General features: G+C 34.7%; 1 non-coding gene across 1 annotated transcript; it reads right to left on the reverse strand.

Annotated features, from left to right (window-relative positions):
* Window positions 1-8,679: 8,679 nt before the first annotated feature.
* On the reverse strand, window positions 8,680-8,786 carry LOC122096980. The gene has a single exon (XR_006145457.1). It is a non-coding gene; the product is annotated as a U6 spliceosomal RNA (small nuclear RNA).
* Between the last annotated feature and the right edge of the window lie 9,376 nt (window positions 8,787-18,162).

Consider the following 18,162-nt stretch of genomic DNA (forward strand, 5'->3'; position numbering starts at 1 on the left):
CAGCCTCCATGTGATACCGGAATTTCTTTGGTGGCTTTTGGTGTTGAGTTCTAATTTTATTCCCCTGTGGTCAGAGAGAATGTAAGGTATAACTTCAATGTTTCTGAATTTAGACAAGTTTGCTTTGTGGCCTAAAATGTGGTCTATTTTAGAATACGTTCCATGTGCTGCTGAGAAAAACATGTATTCTGATGCTGCTGGGTGAAATGTTCGGTAGATGTCTGTTAAGTCTAGTTGATCTATGCAGCTGTTTAGATCTGCTGTCTCTCTGTTGAGTTTTTGCCGAGATGATCTATCTAGTGGGGTGAGTGGTGTGTTAAAATACTCAAAAATTAATGTCTTTGGATCTATATGGGATTTGAGGGAAAGTAGTGTTTCTTTGATAAATTTGGGTGCTCCAATGTTTGTCGAGTAGATATTCAGAATTGTAATATCCTCCTGAAAGAGAGATCCCTTAATTAGTATGTAGCGACCTTCTTTATCTCTTCTCACGAATTTTAATTTGAAGTCTATTTAATCTGATATTAGGATTCCAACTCCCGCCTGTTTATGGGGGCCGTTTGCTTGGTAGATTTTGTTCCAACCTTTAACATTGAAAATGTGTTTGTTTTTACGGGCAAGATGTGACTCCTGAAGGCAGCAGATAGAAGAGTTTTGTTTTTTTATCAAACTAGACAGTCTATGTCGCTTAATTGGAGAGTTCAGTCCTTTAACGTTAAGAGAAAGGACTGAGAGGTATTTGGGAGTTCCTGCCATGTTATCCACCTTCTTTGGGGCAGCGAAACTGGGTTCTTCCTATGGTTCTTTGTTTCTCATTTTGTGTGCAGTTTCTTGGCCTTTATTGTGGTCTTGTTGGTTTTCTATGTGTAGGACATCTTTAAGAATCTTTTGTAGGGCTGGTTTGGTGGAGATGTATTGTTTCATTTTTTCTTTGCTATGGAAGGTTTTTATTTGGCCTTCAGTTATGAAGGAGACTTTAGCTGGGTACAGTATTCTTGGTTGATAGTTGTTTGTTTTTAGGGCATGGCATACATCATTCCAGGCTCTTTTTGCTTTGATTGTCTCTGCTGAGAAATCTGAGGTGATTCTAATTGATTTTCCTTTATAGGTGATTAACCTTTTCTCCCTGACAGTTTAAGGATCTTTTCCTTGGTCTGAGTTGATCCTATGTGGATTATAATGTGATGGTGGGATGTCAGATTCTGGTCTGGTCTATTTGGGGTTCTAAAAGCTTCTTGTATCTGAATAGGCCTATCTTTTTGTATGTTTGGGATGTTCTCTGCTAGGATCCTGTTAAACATATTTCCTAGACTATTAACTTCTGTTTCTAGGTGCTCCTCTACACCCATTATCCTTAGATTAGGCCTTCTGATGGTGTCTTCCAAGTGTTGGATAGATCTATCATATTTCTTGGACGTGTCTTGGATGGTTGTATGTTCTTTCTCTATAATATCTAGGCTGTCTTCAATCCCTGAGATTCGATCTTCTGCATGGTCTAACCTGCTCTCAAGGCTGTCTACTTGGTTTTTCATTTCTTTTCCTTCTAATTGGTCAGCTTTGATGGCTTCAAATTCTTCGTTGAAGCTTTGGTTTAGATCTTGTATGGACTTCTTTACTTCCTTAATTTGGTGTTCAGTGTTTATTCTCAAATCACTTAGGTGATTGTTTATGGTTTCCTTGGTCTCCCTGACATCCTTCAGCTCTTCCTTAATGGATTCCCTGAATCCCTTTAGTGATCTTTGTGTATTCTCATCCTGCTCTCTCAATTCCTTTATTACTCTTTGCTTAGCTTCCTCACTTTCATGCCATTCGTGAAGTTCTCTTTGTGTGTTCTCAGCCTGCTCACGCTATTTCTGCCTTTCTCTTTGAGTGTTCTCATGCTGCTCATGCAATTCCTGTATCAGTTTTAGAGTAGCTTCCTCATGCTCATGATATTCCGGTATTAACCTTTGGTTTTCCTCCTCTCTCTCCTTATCATGCTCATATAGATTCCTTTGTATGTTTTCAATCTTTTCCAGTATTGACCTTTCGTTTGCCTCCTCTCTCTCTCTATCACACTTATACAGAGTCCTTTTGTATGTTTTCCATCTTTTCATTTACCATGTTTGCCAGTAGTGTTTGTAGAGCTATTTGGGAACTCTTCTCTGGATTATTCATTATCTGTCCTGTCCCATGATTGTCATGAGTGGGATTTGAGCTACCCGGACTTGCCATTTTTCTTGTGTTTTTTCGGCTTAGTCTGCCCATTTGGGATGAAAGTAACACCAGTTTTGTGCTAGAACACTATCTTAAGGCAAGCATCAACCAAAGTCTGTAGATCCACAATCAAAAGTCTGCAGATACAGTGAAGTTCAACAGATATACCAAGTCAACATCAAACAACTATATAATAATGGGCTACAAACTGCAAAGTAGAATTTGGAAAACCAGAAATTATTAGTAAAAATTATGGTAAAAATTATGGTAGTAAAAATTATGGGTAAAAATAGGAAAAGAGAAATATGGGAAGGAACAGGGAGAGTTTACTTAACTAAGTCCTAATCGCAAAGTGGGAAAGAGGTTGGATAGGATAAAAGTAGAGAGAGAAAAAAAGAAGAAAGAGAAAGAGAAAAAAGAGACAAGAAAAAATAGAAAAGCAAAAATTAAAAAATAAAAAGTGTAATGATTAAAAATATGCAGATTGAAAATGAAATATTCAGAGAAGAACGTGGGTATAATGAGAGAACGGGAGGGATATAAAGGAGACATGAAAACCTTAAAAATAAAAATACTTAAAATATTATATAGGTATAAAGAGGTAATACTGCTAGGAATTTAAGTCTAAGAGGCTTTGAATTGAGTAATATATTTGTGGATTAAATGTGTATACAATGGGGGATAAAGTCTAATAATCGACTATGGGTATATCTGAGGATGTGCAGAACAACAATTAAGTCACACAAAGAAGAGCAAAAGAGCAGAAAAGGTGAAAAAAATGAGCAAAAAAGAAAAAAAATTAGACATTCAGTAGAGCTAAACAAAAATCAAAAATATTTTTTGAAAAGAAAGAACAAAAAAGGAAGAAAAACGCACACACACATATACCCCTAAAATAAAAATTATAAGAGGAAGAGAAAAAAGTTACTAGTATAGAATTTTTTTTTCAAAATGGTAAAAATTAAAAATTAAAAAAAAAGTTTTAGAAGAAAAATATTTTTATAAAAGGAACCAAAAAAAAAAGAAGAAGAAGAAGAAGAAGAAGAAGAAACAGAGAAAAAACAAGTTCTTTGATTTTTTTGGGAGTGGTGGGAAGATCTTTTATATGCCTTGTGTCCATAACCAGCCTCTTGTTGGAGTCTCTGGTCTGCTTGTGGTATTTGATTTTCCTGTGGCTTAGTTGGTTTCTTAAGCAGTTTGTTTGAACAGGCAGAAAAATGCTATGCTGTACAAAATATTTTGTGATCCTCTCCCCTGGCTAGTTCAATGGGAGGGAGATCTGCTTTGAGTATCACAAAAGAGGGAGATGGCTTTTTCCTCATGTTTGTAGATGCTCTGATGAGGCTAGGTTCTGGGTAGAGTTGAGGCCTTTCAGCAAACAGTAGCTTTTCCCTGAGGAGACTTTGTAAGAGACTCACAGAGCCCAGCCTCGAGCCACTCTCAGGGTTTATGTTTACTGAATTTCAATGGATTGTCCATGCTGCTAAAGAGAGGGGCAGCCTCTGGCTCTGATTACCCAGTGAAGAAACCCACTCCTGGGGCTGGCGGCCTGAGCTGGGTGACTTTTCCCTGGATGGAGCTGAGTTTGCCATGTCACTTTAGGATCTTGTGACCTGCTAAATGACTCTAGTTTTCTTCCAAGGCCTGTGTTTGAGCTAGCAGGTCAGCCAAGCTTTGTCAGTATCCAACATGGAGATCTCCTGTAATGGCGGGGAGGGGTGGCCTTCCCTCCTCTGCTCCCTGAGAAGGAGTGAGGACGTTAGGCTTCTACTCACACCGCATTTTGGTTCCTGGGTCATCTCTGGTCTGTGAACTGCAGGATGAAGATGTCTGCTCCTTGTCGGTTCTTGTTGGTGTTCAGTAGAATACACTCGTGTGCCATGTCTGGCTCCTTTGTCCTGGACTCTCTGTGTTGCAGGTATGGCGGCTATTGCCACCTCCACCACCACTGTAGCCCGCAGTGGCGGCTGCTAGCAAGTGCTCAGATCTGTCTCCTTGCCTGGATTTTCCTTCTCTGGCCTAACTCTCTGAACTGTGATGGTACACTTGGTGTGATTCTCTGGCTTAAGTCTGTTCACTGGAACTCTAAAACTCCTTTCTCTCTCTGGCCTGACTCTCTGTCCTGTGATGGCACACTTGGTGTGATTCTCTGGCTTAGGAATGTTCACTGGAACTCTAAAACTGCTTTCTATGCGAGAACTTGTTTAGATTCCAGCTTCTCCTCCGCCATCTTCCCAGAAAGAAAGGTTGGACAAATGGGATTGTATGAAGTTGGAGAACTTCTGCATGGCAAAGGACATAGCTAGCAAGATCAACAGAAAGCGTACAGATTGGGAGAGCATCTTCACTAGCCATACAACAGACAAGGGTCTCATATCTAAAATATACTTGGAACTCAAAAAATTAAATCCCCCAACAACAAATCCTTAAAGAAACAACTGCCCAATAAATAAGTGGGCTAAAGACTTGAAGAGAAACTTCTCTGAAGAAGAATGAAGGATGGCCAATTGACACAGGAAGAAAAATGCTCAATCTCCCTAGCCATAAAAGAAATGCAAATCAAAACAACATTGAGATACCACCTCATCCCAGTTAGAATGGCTATAATCAAGAACTCTAACAACAACAGATGTAGGAGGGGATGTGGACAGAAGGGAACCTTACTGCATTGTTGGTGGGAGTGTAAACTTGTTCAACTACTTTGGAAAGCAGTATGAAGGTTCGTGAAAAGACTTCACATAGACCTCCCCTATGACCCAGCAATCCCACTTTTGAGCATTTACCCAAATGTTTAAAAACAAGACCACACTAAAGCGACCAGCACAACTATGTTTATTGCAGCATTATTTATCATAGCTAAGATATGGAACCAACCCAGATGCCCCTCAGTAGATGAATGGATCAAGAAAATGTGGTATATATACACAATGGAATTCTATGCCTCCATCAGATAGAACGACATTGCCCTATTTGTTAGGAAATGGAAAAACTTGGAAAAAATTATATTAAGTGAAGTAAGCCAGGCCCAATGAAACATAGGTCCCATGGTTTCCCTTATTTGCAATATCTAGTATATGTATGAGTCAAGCGGAAAAGGTCAGATAATGTGATGTTAGGAAAATGAACCCTTAGATAGGTATTTTAATGTTTTTTTTATTTCATGCATTTGTTTCTAATGCATTTATAAGATTATCTTTTTGTTGCTTTGTATGTCCCTCCCCCACAGTATAACCCCTGCTTTCACTATATTTTATGTCAGTATAATTTGTGGAGGAGATGGGGAAAAACAAGTCGTTTAAGGATACAAGTGGACCTGTTGCAACAATGAGAAGTACAAGTTGTCATGTAGAAAACGAGCTTTACAACGTTGGTGTGGGAGGAAGGGGGGAGGATTGGGTGGGGGGGAGGGGGGAGGCTGGGAAGGGATGTGAAGGGTAAACAAAGGAGGAGGCTGCAATGCTTGATAAGAAATGTAGGCATTATCCTGCCCATGTAATTGTAACCCCTCTGTACAGTATGTTTACAAAAAAAAATTAAATTTGAAAAAAATAAAATAAAACTCCTTTCTCTGCGAGAGCTTGATTAGCCTCCAGCTTCTCCTCCGCCATCTTCCCGGAACTCCTTATCATAGTAATTTTTAATTACATTTCTCTAATGATTTCAGTTCACTAACCATTAAGCCAGCATAGAAGTTGTATTAAACACAACTTTGTTAGCCCACTGGCAATTTTCAGGGCTTTATGGAAAAGATGTCTATTCAGAACTTTTGTCCAATTTTAATCAAGTTTCTTGTTAATCTCATCTTTAATCTCTCTATGCAAAATCAGTAATTAATTCAAGGTAGTAGATAGAAAAATATTAAGCCACTCCTAACATTTTTCAATTTTCAATAAAATGATATTGCTTAAATCATTTTCTGTTAATGCTTGAGACCTTATAATTCAATTTAGTTAGACCTTTAACAAGGCTATGTGCATTTTATTTATTTTACGTTAATTGTTCTTTCCAAAGTCTATGTGTCTAATTTCCCTTGCTGTCTTTCAGTCTCAAGTAGTTCAGATTTCAAACTGAAGAATAAATGGAAGGAAGCAAACAAAAAAAATACAGTTCCTCTCATCTGATGATGCCTCTACAAGAAGGAAGAAAGAGTTCCTACTTCTAAGGACCTATGCTAGGATATCAAAAAGAGAATTCATTCTTCTAGGTCTTCCTTAAAATGTAAACCACAACATATCGCGAAGGTACTTTTATGTTTTATCAGTTTTTCACATTTTCATATGGACTTCACCTCAGTCTACAACATTCATTCATTATTCTTTCCCTGATACTTTTACACTACCAAGACGTAAGATATAAGATAACCAGTTTGATTTACAGAATAAGAAGTTATCACCCTGGTTTCCTTGGAAGCAGAACATGGTCAATAGATAACATTACTTCTGGTTTCTCACTACATGTAATGGTTTTTGTAATGCTTATTGCATTCTATTTAGTATTTAAAAAAAACTGCTGGCTAAACTCAAAGCTCCTTCACAGAAGTTTAGGTTAAGTACTTCACAAGTTTTATTTCCCTTAATTCTTAAGATAATATTTGTTATAATGCTAATGTTATTACCATTTTAGTGTTGGGAAAAATTGTAATTAAATGCCTTAAGTAGATGACCCAAAGACATACAGTGAGAAAGGAAATGAGGCAAAGTTTCCAAAAGCCTTTTAGCAGTACACAGTACACAAAAGGTAGGTAAAATCTCTCCATTCTCTTACATTCTCAATTCAATATTCATATTGTCCAAGAAATAATAGCATAGCAATTAATGTCCATGGTGATTGTTTTCTGTTACATTTTGTCTTCAACACAGACTGTGTTGGTGAGATTGGGTTATCATGTAGAGAGTTGAGCTTATAAATTGAGGAAACTTCCAGTTTCCTTTTTAAAAAGTACTAAAACTTTTAAATATTATCATTAACTGACTTTTAAGAATAAAAAACCTAAAAAATTCATATACAATCACCCAAAATGCTTTCAAAGTAGGAGATGATAAAACAGGACCCTGTGAAGTAAATTTTCTTCTACTTTTGAAATTATTCTGAAAACCTTGTGCTGGATGGTCGCACCTGTAATCCTAACTCCTCCGGACATCTACTCAGGAGCCCGAGATCTGTGGATAACAGTTGGAACCCAATCAGGGCAAAATAAATTCATGAGATAATTTTTCAAAAATTTATTGAACTAGCATAGGGACAAGAATGAAGATGTAGCTTATATAGTAGCTCACCAATCTAGAGAGAAAAGGCCTAGCAAGACCTTGAAGCCGCGATTTCAAATTCTGAGCATGCCAACAGAAATGCAATTTCCTGTACATGCATGCTACTTGCGCGCGCGTGCACACACACACATACACACATACATCCATTCTAAATATCTTCATATCAGTGTTTTGCATTAATTTCTTTGTTAACGATATTATATAAGCAAAATAAAGGAAATAAACTCCTCCCTCTTAGAAAAGTTTTATACTTTTTATTGTAAAAATACTGTACACAGGTGTCATATTTACATGAGCTAGGTAATGAGAACAATTCCTAACAAGCATTGTTACCTCCTCCTTTATTTTTCCCCTACCATTCCTTCCCTCGCACCTCCACAAGTGCACTCCCCTCCCCCCTTCCCCTGCCTAAATTGTAACGTTCATTTTTCAGCATAGTGTCTTGTGCATCTCATTGTTACAATGGGTCAACCTGTAACCCTATTTAGGCATTTTGTTTTTTTCCTTCCTCTCCCCAAATTAGAAGAGCATATATACAAGATATAGGCGCATCAACTTCAAATACAGTGAAAACAGTTGTTATAGCATGGGGAGGAACCTATAAAAAGACATAAAAAATCACATTGCACATTATAAGTACATTAGAAACAATAGCAAAAAAGAGAAAAATTCTTGTATCCCTATCTTGGATTTCATTTCCCGGAACATCATGTTATCTGGTCATATGGACATACCTTTTGACCTTTTCTGCTTATACTATACATATATTAGTTATTGAAAATTAAGGAAACCATGGGACCTGTGTTCTTTTGGATTTGGCTTACTTCACTTAATATTTTTTCCATATCTTTCCAATTTCTAACAAATTGGATGATGCCATTCTTTCTGATGGAGGCATAGAATTCCATTGTTTATATAAAACACATCCTCTTGATCCATTCTTCTGCTGAGGAGCATCGGGGTTGGTTCCATATCTTAGTTATCTTAAATAATGCTGCAATAAATGTAGATGTGCTGGTAGTTTTTGTATGTTCTTGTTTGTGATCATTTGGGTAAATGCCCCAAAGTGGGATTTCTTGATCATAGGGGAGATCTATGTGGAGTCATTTGAGGAACCTCCATACTAATTTCCAAAATGGTTGAAAAAGTTTACACTCCCACCAAGAATGCAGTAAGGTTCCCTTCTGTCCACATCCCCTCCAGCATCTATTGTTGTAAAACTATGGAATGCTTCAGGAATTTGCCTGTCATCCTTGCGCAGGGGCCATGCTAATCTTCTCAGTATCATTACAATGTTAGTTTATGTGATGCTGAATTGAGCACAGAATATTTTTTATATATAAAGTGTAATTGATTTTCTTAAACTAGGCAATTCAACAAAAAGTAAGTTTAGAAGAATTGTGAAATTTTAGAACCATGTACTTCTTACATAAGCACACATTTAAGAATAATGTCAAGATGGACATGTCAAAAACAAAATAATTCCAGATATTTGGGGTTCAAAAGATGTGTAGGGGAAATAATTCAATTGTTCTATACAAGGCACATGTCATAATGAACACAGCAGCAAGGGTTAAGGGTTGTTAAAAATTTTAGTGTTTTATATCTATTTAATTTTAGGATTATATGCCAAAATTAGGACTGTTTGGCAGGTATAAAATTTTCTATAATGTATTTAAGATTTATGTTAGCAGACATATAGTACTAAGTATGTACATTTCAGAATTTATAGAAACTTTGTTAATGAGAAGTTGCAAAGCCTTTGTGTGAAGAAGCAGAATGAAGGATTAAGACTTGCTTACTACACAGTTCTTGTTAAAATTTAGGGATTCCTTACTTTATATTTTAGCGAGGAACAAGAGATGATATAAGCCATAAACAAATAATGAGATGAGCCATAAATAATAACCTTAGTGTGTAACTTTGAAGACTATTCATAGCCTATAAAAATCGTGTTGAACATCATAATCTTAGGCGGTTTAAAATGTACAAGAATATGAGAAAATAGAAAATCTAATATGTAGTGCACTTCAAATACTAAAAACACTGGTAATTGTTTTGTTTTTTATTTTATTGATCATTATTTAATTATTGGTTTTCTTTGTAGCATTGTTTTACTTGTTATATAATACAACTTTTTGTTAGTCATCATTAGGAGGTACTTTGAGAAGGTTACTGGGGTGGTCAAACCATTTTTTTTATAGGTGAATTTACAACTAGGAAAATTAAGAACAAAATATTTATTAAAAAATGATCAAGTAAAGTCTGAATCAGGAGAGTTGATACATGTCCACAACTAAAATCTTAGCCCTAGGTTGAAGCAACAGTATTACAGAGTTGAGGCCACAAATGTGAGAGACTGTGTTTTGTTTTGTTTTGTTTTATTTTGACTTTGTTGGTCATGGGGCTTGCACTCTGGGGCCTGAGTGCTGTTCCTCAGGCAAGGCTAGCGCTAACACTTGAGGCAGAGCACCATTTCCATCATTTTCTACTTATGTGGTGCTGAGGAATCAAACCCAGGGCCTCATGCATGAAAGGCAAGCACTCTACCACTGAGCCAACTTCCTAGCACTTGAGAGACTGTGTTTTTAAAAAAATCATCTAAACAACATTTTCCTTTTGCTTTGGATTATATAAGGAAATATATAAATATCTTTTTCTATTTTTGTGAATTGTTGTACTTCTAAATTTATAGTAACTTCAGCCACTTTATCCTTTTCAAAGTCATGAAATATCTCTGAGATTTTGCTGCTGTGAAGATCGTTTTTGCATTTATAATTTCTTCTGAGTCACTTTTATTTTTATCAACATAACTTTATATTTCATGTTGATGGATTACAAATATCAAATACCTGCAAATGTACACATAGAGTCTAAAGATAGCAGTATGAATATTCTCATACAGCTCTTGTTTATCTATTATTCACTTTCAATATTATGATATTTCTCTCTCTCTTTCACTCTGTCTCATTTCCTCTTTTTCTCTTCCATGCCCCATGTCTGCTACTTAGAATTTCTGCTGGGCTACTATTATGCTTCAGGATCTACTAGTTTTGTGGGAACATGAAAGCAACCATCGGTTAACCTTGCATTCTTTAAGAGTTATGACAGTGACATGATATTATTCTTTGCCATTCTAAATGGTAAAATAACATATCTAGGAGTTCCTTTTCACTTTTACTTCTACTATAAATTTTATCTCATAGGAATCATTGGAATGGATAAGATACTTTAACCTGTGACCTAAAATTATTTTTTTTATTTTTTTAATCTTCTACAAGATTACTTTATATATTTTAAAAATTTTGTTCTTTTTATTATTTTTTCTTTTTTATTGTGAAAATACTGTACAGAGGGGTTGTAATTACATGGACAAGATAATGAGTACATTTCTTATCAACCATTGTAGCATCCTCCTTTGTTTCTCCTTCCCAGAACTTCCAATCCTCCCTGTCCCCCATATCAAATACTCCCCCCAACCAAAGTAGTAAAGTTCGTTTTTCGACATAAGTACTTGTACATATTAGTGTTGCAATGGGTCCACACGTATCCTTATTAAAAAGAATTGTTTCCCCCCCCCCACAAATTATATCAACATCAAATACAGTGAAAGCAGGGGTTATACCGTGGGGGAGGGACATCCAAAGCAACAAAGAAATATTCTTTAAATATGTTAGAAAAATCGCATTAAAAACATTTGAATACATATCTTAGGGTTCATGTCCTTAACATCAACCTATCTGACCTTTTCTGCTTGACTCAGACATATACTAGTTGTTGCAAATAAGTTTAACCATGAAACCTATGTTTCTTTGGGTTTGGCGTACTTCACTTAATAGAAATTTTTCCTAGCCTTTCCATTTCCTAACAAATGGGGCAATGTCATTTTTTCTGATGGAGGCATAGAATTCCATTGTGTATATATACCACATTCTCTTGATCCATTCATCTACTGAGGGGCATCTGGGTTGGTTTCATGTCTTAGCTATGGTAAATAATGCTGCAATAAACATAGTTGTGCTGGTAGCTTTAGTGTGGTCTTATTTGTGATCATTTGGTGAAACGCCCAAAAGTGGGATTGCTGGGTCATAGGGGAGATCTATGTAGAGTCTTTTGAGGAACCTCCATACTGCTTTTCAACATGGTTGAACAAGTTTACTCTCCCACCAACAATGCAGTAAGGTTCCCTTCTGTCCACATCTCCTCCAACATCTAACAGCCTCTTCAGTAGATGGTGCTGGAAAAATTGGTTAACTACTTGCAGAAAAATAGCTAGATCCTTATATATCACTCTGCACCAGAATCAACTCCAAATTGATCAAATACCTTGGAGTCAAATCAGACAGTCTGAAAACATTACAGGATGGAAAAGGAGAAACCCTAGGTCTAATTGGCACAAGCCAAAATTTCCTTAATAGAGTCCCAAAAACACAACAAATCAAAGAAAATTTGGGCAAATGGGATTGCATGAAATTGCAGAGCTTCTGCATGGCAAAGGACATAGCTAGCAAGATCAATAGAATGTCCTCGGATTGGAAGAAAATCTTCACTAGCCATACAACAGACAAGGGTCTCATATCTAAAGTCTACCTGGATATCAACAAATTAAATCCCCCAACAACAAATCTTCAAAGAAACAACTACCCAATAAATAAGTTACATAGAAACTTCTCTGAAGGTGAAAGAAGGATGGCCAATAGTCACATGAATAAATGCTCAACCTCTCTAGCCATAAAAGAAATGCAAATCAAAGCAACATTGAGATACCACCTCACCCCAGGTAGAATGGCTATAATCAAGAATTTTTTTTCCTTTTACAAGCAACCTTTTTTCTTTTATTATCAGTTAGTAACTACCTGTAATGAAAAAAAGCTATCCTATGGAAAGTAGACCGAAGTTGTTCACAGGGATGGTCAAAAACTAATGGGGGAAGTGAGTACAAAGGATATCCATAATAGATCACAGATCTGCAGAGCAATTTATCATGTACATTTTGTGAGAATGACAATGTGCTAGGAACTATAGATTAAATCACTGAACATCTGATATACATATATATGCACATATATTTATATTTGTATATTCATTTATATATGCATATATGTGTGTATATGCCCTTATGTAGGTTCACTTGCACGTTAGCATACACACAAATACACACATACATATACACATGTAAACGTGCACACATAGAGAAAGATACATAATTATAGCCAACACAAGTTTCACTAGTTGTTGAATATGCCTTAGACGGAATGCTTGGAACCATTTCAAATTTGATAATTGCAATTCTAAGCTATTCCAAGTAGATAAACCTAGGAGATTCTTTTCTCCACTCTTGGTAAAAGGAAGAAGTGAAAGTGTGGCTCAGGTCTATAGATTAAACATAGAGAATTAAAGCCCAGGTAGAGCTCAAGGCCAGGAGTTCAAATCCCAGTACGTGCACAATATAAAAAAAAGGAGTCCTTTGTCTTTGAAAAGGGATATTTTTCCAAAAATGAATACCCAGGACAATTTTCAAGTTCCAAAACTCTTCGAAAGGCTCTTTCACATCTTAAACTGATTCCTCTCCTTGATTCACATTATGGAAAATAGGAGTCACACTTCACATTAAAAAGTATATGCATTGTTGAACAGTTCTTACCATTTTTAATGTAAAAGAAGCATGAGAGAGGAATTCACCTCACTTGGGTGAGTTAGGTTTGACTCACTGACAGACTTTTGTAAGTAAATGAGGGTCTGTTTACATGTAAAAAGTCTATACAGATGGTTTCCTAGGAGAGAGAACAAGCTAGCTGTTGTCCAAGTTTGAATCAGAGTAATTTATTCCTATGATATGGAATATCATAGGAAGCTCATCTCATAGAACACTATACAGACAGTAATTTCAAAAGGATGAAAAACCCATTTCTATATTGTAAACAGCCAGGTTTTCACAAGCAAAAAACAGTTTCCTGAGCCAAGAAAATATAAGTTAGAGAAAAAGGGACTGTGTTAAATAAAGGTAATGGCTTAGTGACAGGTGTAAAACTGTTCTGTAATCACAAATAAACTATAAATTTTTATCATGTCCCTAACAAGAATCTCCAAGATAGGCCTTGTTAAATCTGTCATAGAGGACTGGGTTTATGCAATTGTCAGTTTTGTTAGGGTCCAATATCTTCTACATTCGGTTGGGTTGCAATCCGCTCAAACCACATGCAGTGAATGGAAAAACATGCTGCCTTGCAAGGCATCTAAGGGATTTTTGTGCCACTGTGAATATTTATCGTATTTCTTCTTGTAATGATACCTGTCAGTGTGAAGTCCTTTCCTGATAAGAATAATAGTTTCTGTACCCTTTGTTCCACTAACAAATCTCAGATATATAAATTTAACCGTGCGCCCATGGCTCATGCCTATAATCTTAGCTACTCAGGAGGCTGAGATCTGAGGATCATAGTTTAATGCCTGCCCAGACAGGAAATTCCATGAAATATTTCTCTCCAGTAAACCACCAGAAAACTGGAAGTGGCGCTATGTCTCCAGCAGTAGAGTTCTTACATTGAGCTGAAGAGTACAGGGACAGCACCCAAGCCCAGATTTCAAGCCCCAGGACTGACCAAAAAAAAGGAAAAACGTATATATGTAGATATGCATATATGATGAGATATATAAATCAATATTTATGATGCACATTTAAAATATAACTAAATAATTGACATATTTATAATATATACATATATTTACATATATAAGCTCATATTATATCTGTATGTTGATAAATATATTTGTAATTAATATCCAAAGAGTACATCTGAAGTTTTTGGGGAAAATGTAGTGTCTAAAGGCTAACTACTGACCCATCATACTTTCAATTATTTTTTTCCAATTAATACAATGTCTGAAGTAATAAGACTGAATGATTATGAAACAGAGTTGTTGTTTTATTCCTTATGATTTTTTGATTAGAAACATCTACTTACTTGGTATGAAACCTACCAAAATATGATCTTGAAATCACACTCCACAAACTGGACAGATATATCAATTTAGCAACTTACAGGTCTCAAATTTTTATTTGAATCCTGTATCTCACAAAAATTCAGTTTCCTTCGAGTCAACTACATATACAAACATGCCTAGATTTTCATGCTCACATACGTCCCCATACTCACATGACATACTAAATGTAACACTGTAGTAAAAAATAATATAGATACTGAAAAAGAACACCTTTGCCAATGTAAGTAAATTTTATTTTTTTAATTCAATGCATTATCTAATACTGATGAAAGAGCAGCTAAGATGTTTTAAATACAAGAGTGTCTGCTTAAAGAGCATGTTTCTCATTCCAAACATCATTATTTCCACCTTTCCTTCTCCCACATAAAAAATATAAGTAACTACAGAATTAACCTACATGTTTCTTAATCACTCATTGAAGAAAGAAAGTGTAATATATATACATACATATATACATATATACACAATGATATACTATCTAGCCACAAAGAATAGTGAAATCATATCATCTTCAAGAAAATAGATAGAACTGGAAACCTTCATATTAACGCAATAAGTCTTATTGTGAAAAACAAATACTAGATTTCTCATATGCAGACTCTAGTCCAAGAAAGAAAAATGAATGACCCAGATGTAAAAGATGGAAACTGATTAAATTTGGAAAAAAATGTAAGAGAGGAGATGAAGAGAAACATTGTGGAGTAAATATGTTCAAATATTTCCTAGGTTAGTATAATGACATAATAAATCATAAGTATAAAAATAGGATAATGAAATTTATAAAAGGAAAAAGTTTAGCAAGCTACATTATATGGATGTATGTGTATAACACAATAAAATACTTTGTGAAATTAACATTTGCTAATAAAAAGTCAAAAATGCATTGGAGTTGTTGTACAGTCATATGTTATTTTCCATTTTTTGTTCACATATTTCCCTGATAAAGTAAAAGGAGAAATAGGTTTTGCTCATTTAGAAAGACAATCTTGTCCAATTAGCATAAAGATACTCTAGATAATTAATGTCAATATGAAATTGTTAAATTAATTATTGTATTAGAATAATTCCAATACACTGTTCAAATATTACCCTATAGGTATATACTTTTTGCTGTTTATTGAATAAGTAGTCTTTACTTAATTACTATATGCCATTTTCTGAATGTAGTTTGGTATATGCAACTAGGATATATTATACCTGAACAGGAAATCAATTATTCAAACAGTTTTATCAAAAATGCCTCTAACGAAAAAAAGAGGTAAACCCAAATTATGTATATTTGAAAACAATACTTGCTTAGTCCTCTTCTCACATTCCCGATTCCCTTCTTAAGAATGCTACATTGTAGGGAATTTGTTAACATGTTTTAGAGACATAGTTTGACTTTAAAACAATGAGTTAGTTTATGCTGCATTTTTGTTTACTTTATATCCAGAAAAGCTAAATTCTTACCTTATCATTTTCCTTAGACTTTATACTCAGGTTTCATCTCTGATGGGTGAAAGATAGAGATATAAACATTTTTTAACAGTGGCTAAATTTAGGCTGAGGAATCTATGTACAACTATACTCATGCAGATAGACCTCATCAATCACGTGACCACAATATCAAAATGTTAACCTATGCTTCCTGAAATCATGCTTATGAGATCTTGTGTATTATAAACAGTGGTTATTAGCATTTGTTTTCAAACAACCTCATTTCATGAGTTAGGAACTAAAGTGAGATATTTTACTCAAAATTTAAGGAGGCATCCAAATTTAGTTACCAAGATATACAGCATTTAACACAATGTTTGAAAAATGCAAGATAAAGGAAATAATTTATAAAAAAAAAAAAAAAAAAACCTTTAAAATAAATAGAGAATCAGTATGACTGATTTTTCTTTTACCCCAGCTGCAATATGGCTTGCATGATGACTTTTCTGGTTGTATGTTTAGTTAGGTCTGATATTTAGTTGGAGAAGTTATGTTCTTTGATATATTAATTTGTCAGATTAAAGAGGAAATTAATTCCATGCCAGAGTCAACATCCATAATAATGTTACAGTTGTATTCTACTATTTTGCCAAAGTTTTAAATCAGCTTGAGTAACTTGGGTCTTTTTTGAATCTAACTAAATAGGTATGAAATTTTGTCAGTACTAGATTTTGACCACCATTTATTAAAATATTATTTTCAATTCTCTCTTTTCATGAGATTTTTAATTTCATTTATATAATGTGCTGATTTTTCCTTTAGATAACACATATTCAGTCTTCTAAAAGCAGTGTAATTTGGAGTAGTTTTAAATTATGTACTTCATGTACACTGCTCAGATTCTTTGCATATTTTTCTCTTGATAAGTCAGGAGTATTTAGTTCTCATTATGGATATTTTGGACTTAGTAATTGCATTTCTGAAATTTTTAAGTATGTCATGATTTTTGTGATTTGATACTGTAGCAATTTTTCTTTTAAATATGTACAGATCTTGCTTCACATACAATTACATTTGTTTTAAACAATTTGATTCATTCAAGGGACTTGCTATATTAGGTTCATCCAGATGAATTTAATTACAAATTAGCACAACCTTATTTCTGAGAGACAGTTATCCTTATAGTTCTACTCAAATTAACATGTATTTGAAGGTTTTGTACTTAAAAAAATAAAGTGGGCACAATATCTTTTTGTTCCTGGTGAAGTTCCAATTTGCTGGTTGTTTTCCAGCTGTGATGACTTCAACATATGTGTGTATTTTATTTCAATTGTTTTGTGTCTATATTTTGTTTCATATAATAGAAAATACAAAAAGAATCAATGATATAGAAGTTTTCCAAATAGAATTCTAAGAGATACTTCAATTTTTGTGACAACTGGGAATAGGGAGATCTTCTTAGTGGAGGGATTAGCAAAATAACAGAGACGTTGTTTGACGTGATTTGAATTTTGCCTCCTCTTGCCTAACTATTTTCAATGGTAATACTTCAAATTCTTTAGTGGAAAGAAAATAATTTTATGTGGATGAACTCAGAATTTTTGGTTTAATTGGGACACACTAAACATTCATATTTGTTTTTTTTGCATTTCTTTTTTTTATTGTGAAAATACTGTACAGAGGGGTTGCAATTACTTGGGAAAGATTATGAGTACATTTCTTATCAAGCATTGTAGCCTCCTCCTTTGTTTCCCCTTCCCATCCCTTCCCATTCATATTTTATTTTTAACTCTAATTTTTTTCCTTAGTTAAAACCACAGATGTGAATTTGTAATGTTAAAATAGCACCTAAAATTTATATGAAATTGTCGAAATTATTTTCACTTCACACTATATGCAATATAGAATGTAATAACAATAGTGTGTGAGATAGTATGTAATAATTGACTTTGGTGAAAATCCATTACAGTGGATTTTTGTGAAATACAGAGTAATGGTAAGAATTATATTTGATTCTATTAAAAAATTCACAGTTACATCTAAAAGTAACTCATAGTTATAAACTAATACAGAAAAAATAAGATTGTTTATTGGAAAAAGCCAGAAGTTTCAATAAGCTTGCTTTTTAAAAAATTGACTTGGATTTGAGCTTTGGTGACTGTAATCCTAGCTACTCAGGATTCTGAGATCTGAGGATCGTGGTTCAAAGCCAGCCTGAGCAGAAATGTCTGTGAGATTCTTATCTCCAATAAACCACCTAAAAACAAGAAATGGC

Source organism: Dipodomys spectabilis, unplaced genomic scaffold, assembly GCF_019054845.1.
Source record: "Dipodomys spectabilis isolate Male_0828 unplaced genomic scaffold, ASM1905484v1 ptg000408l, whole genome shotgun sequence".
In the NCBI taxonomy this organism is placed as follows: domain Eukaryota; kingdom Metazoa; phylum Chordata; class Mammalia; order Rodentia; family Heteromyidae; genus Dipodomys; species Dipodomys spectabilis.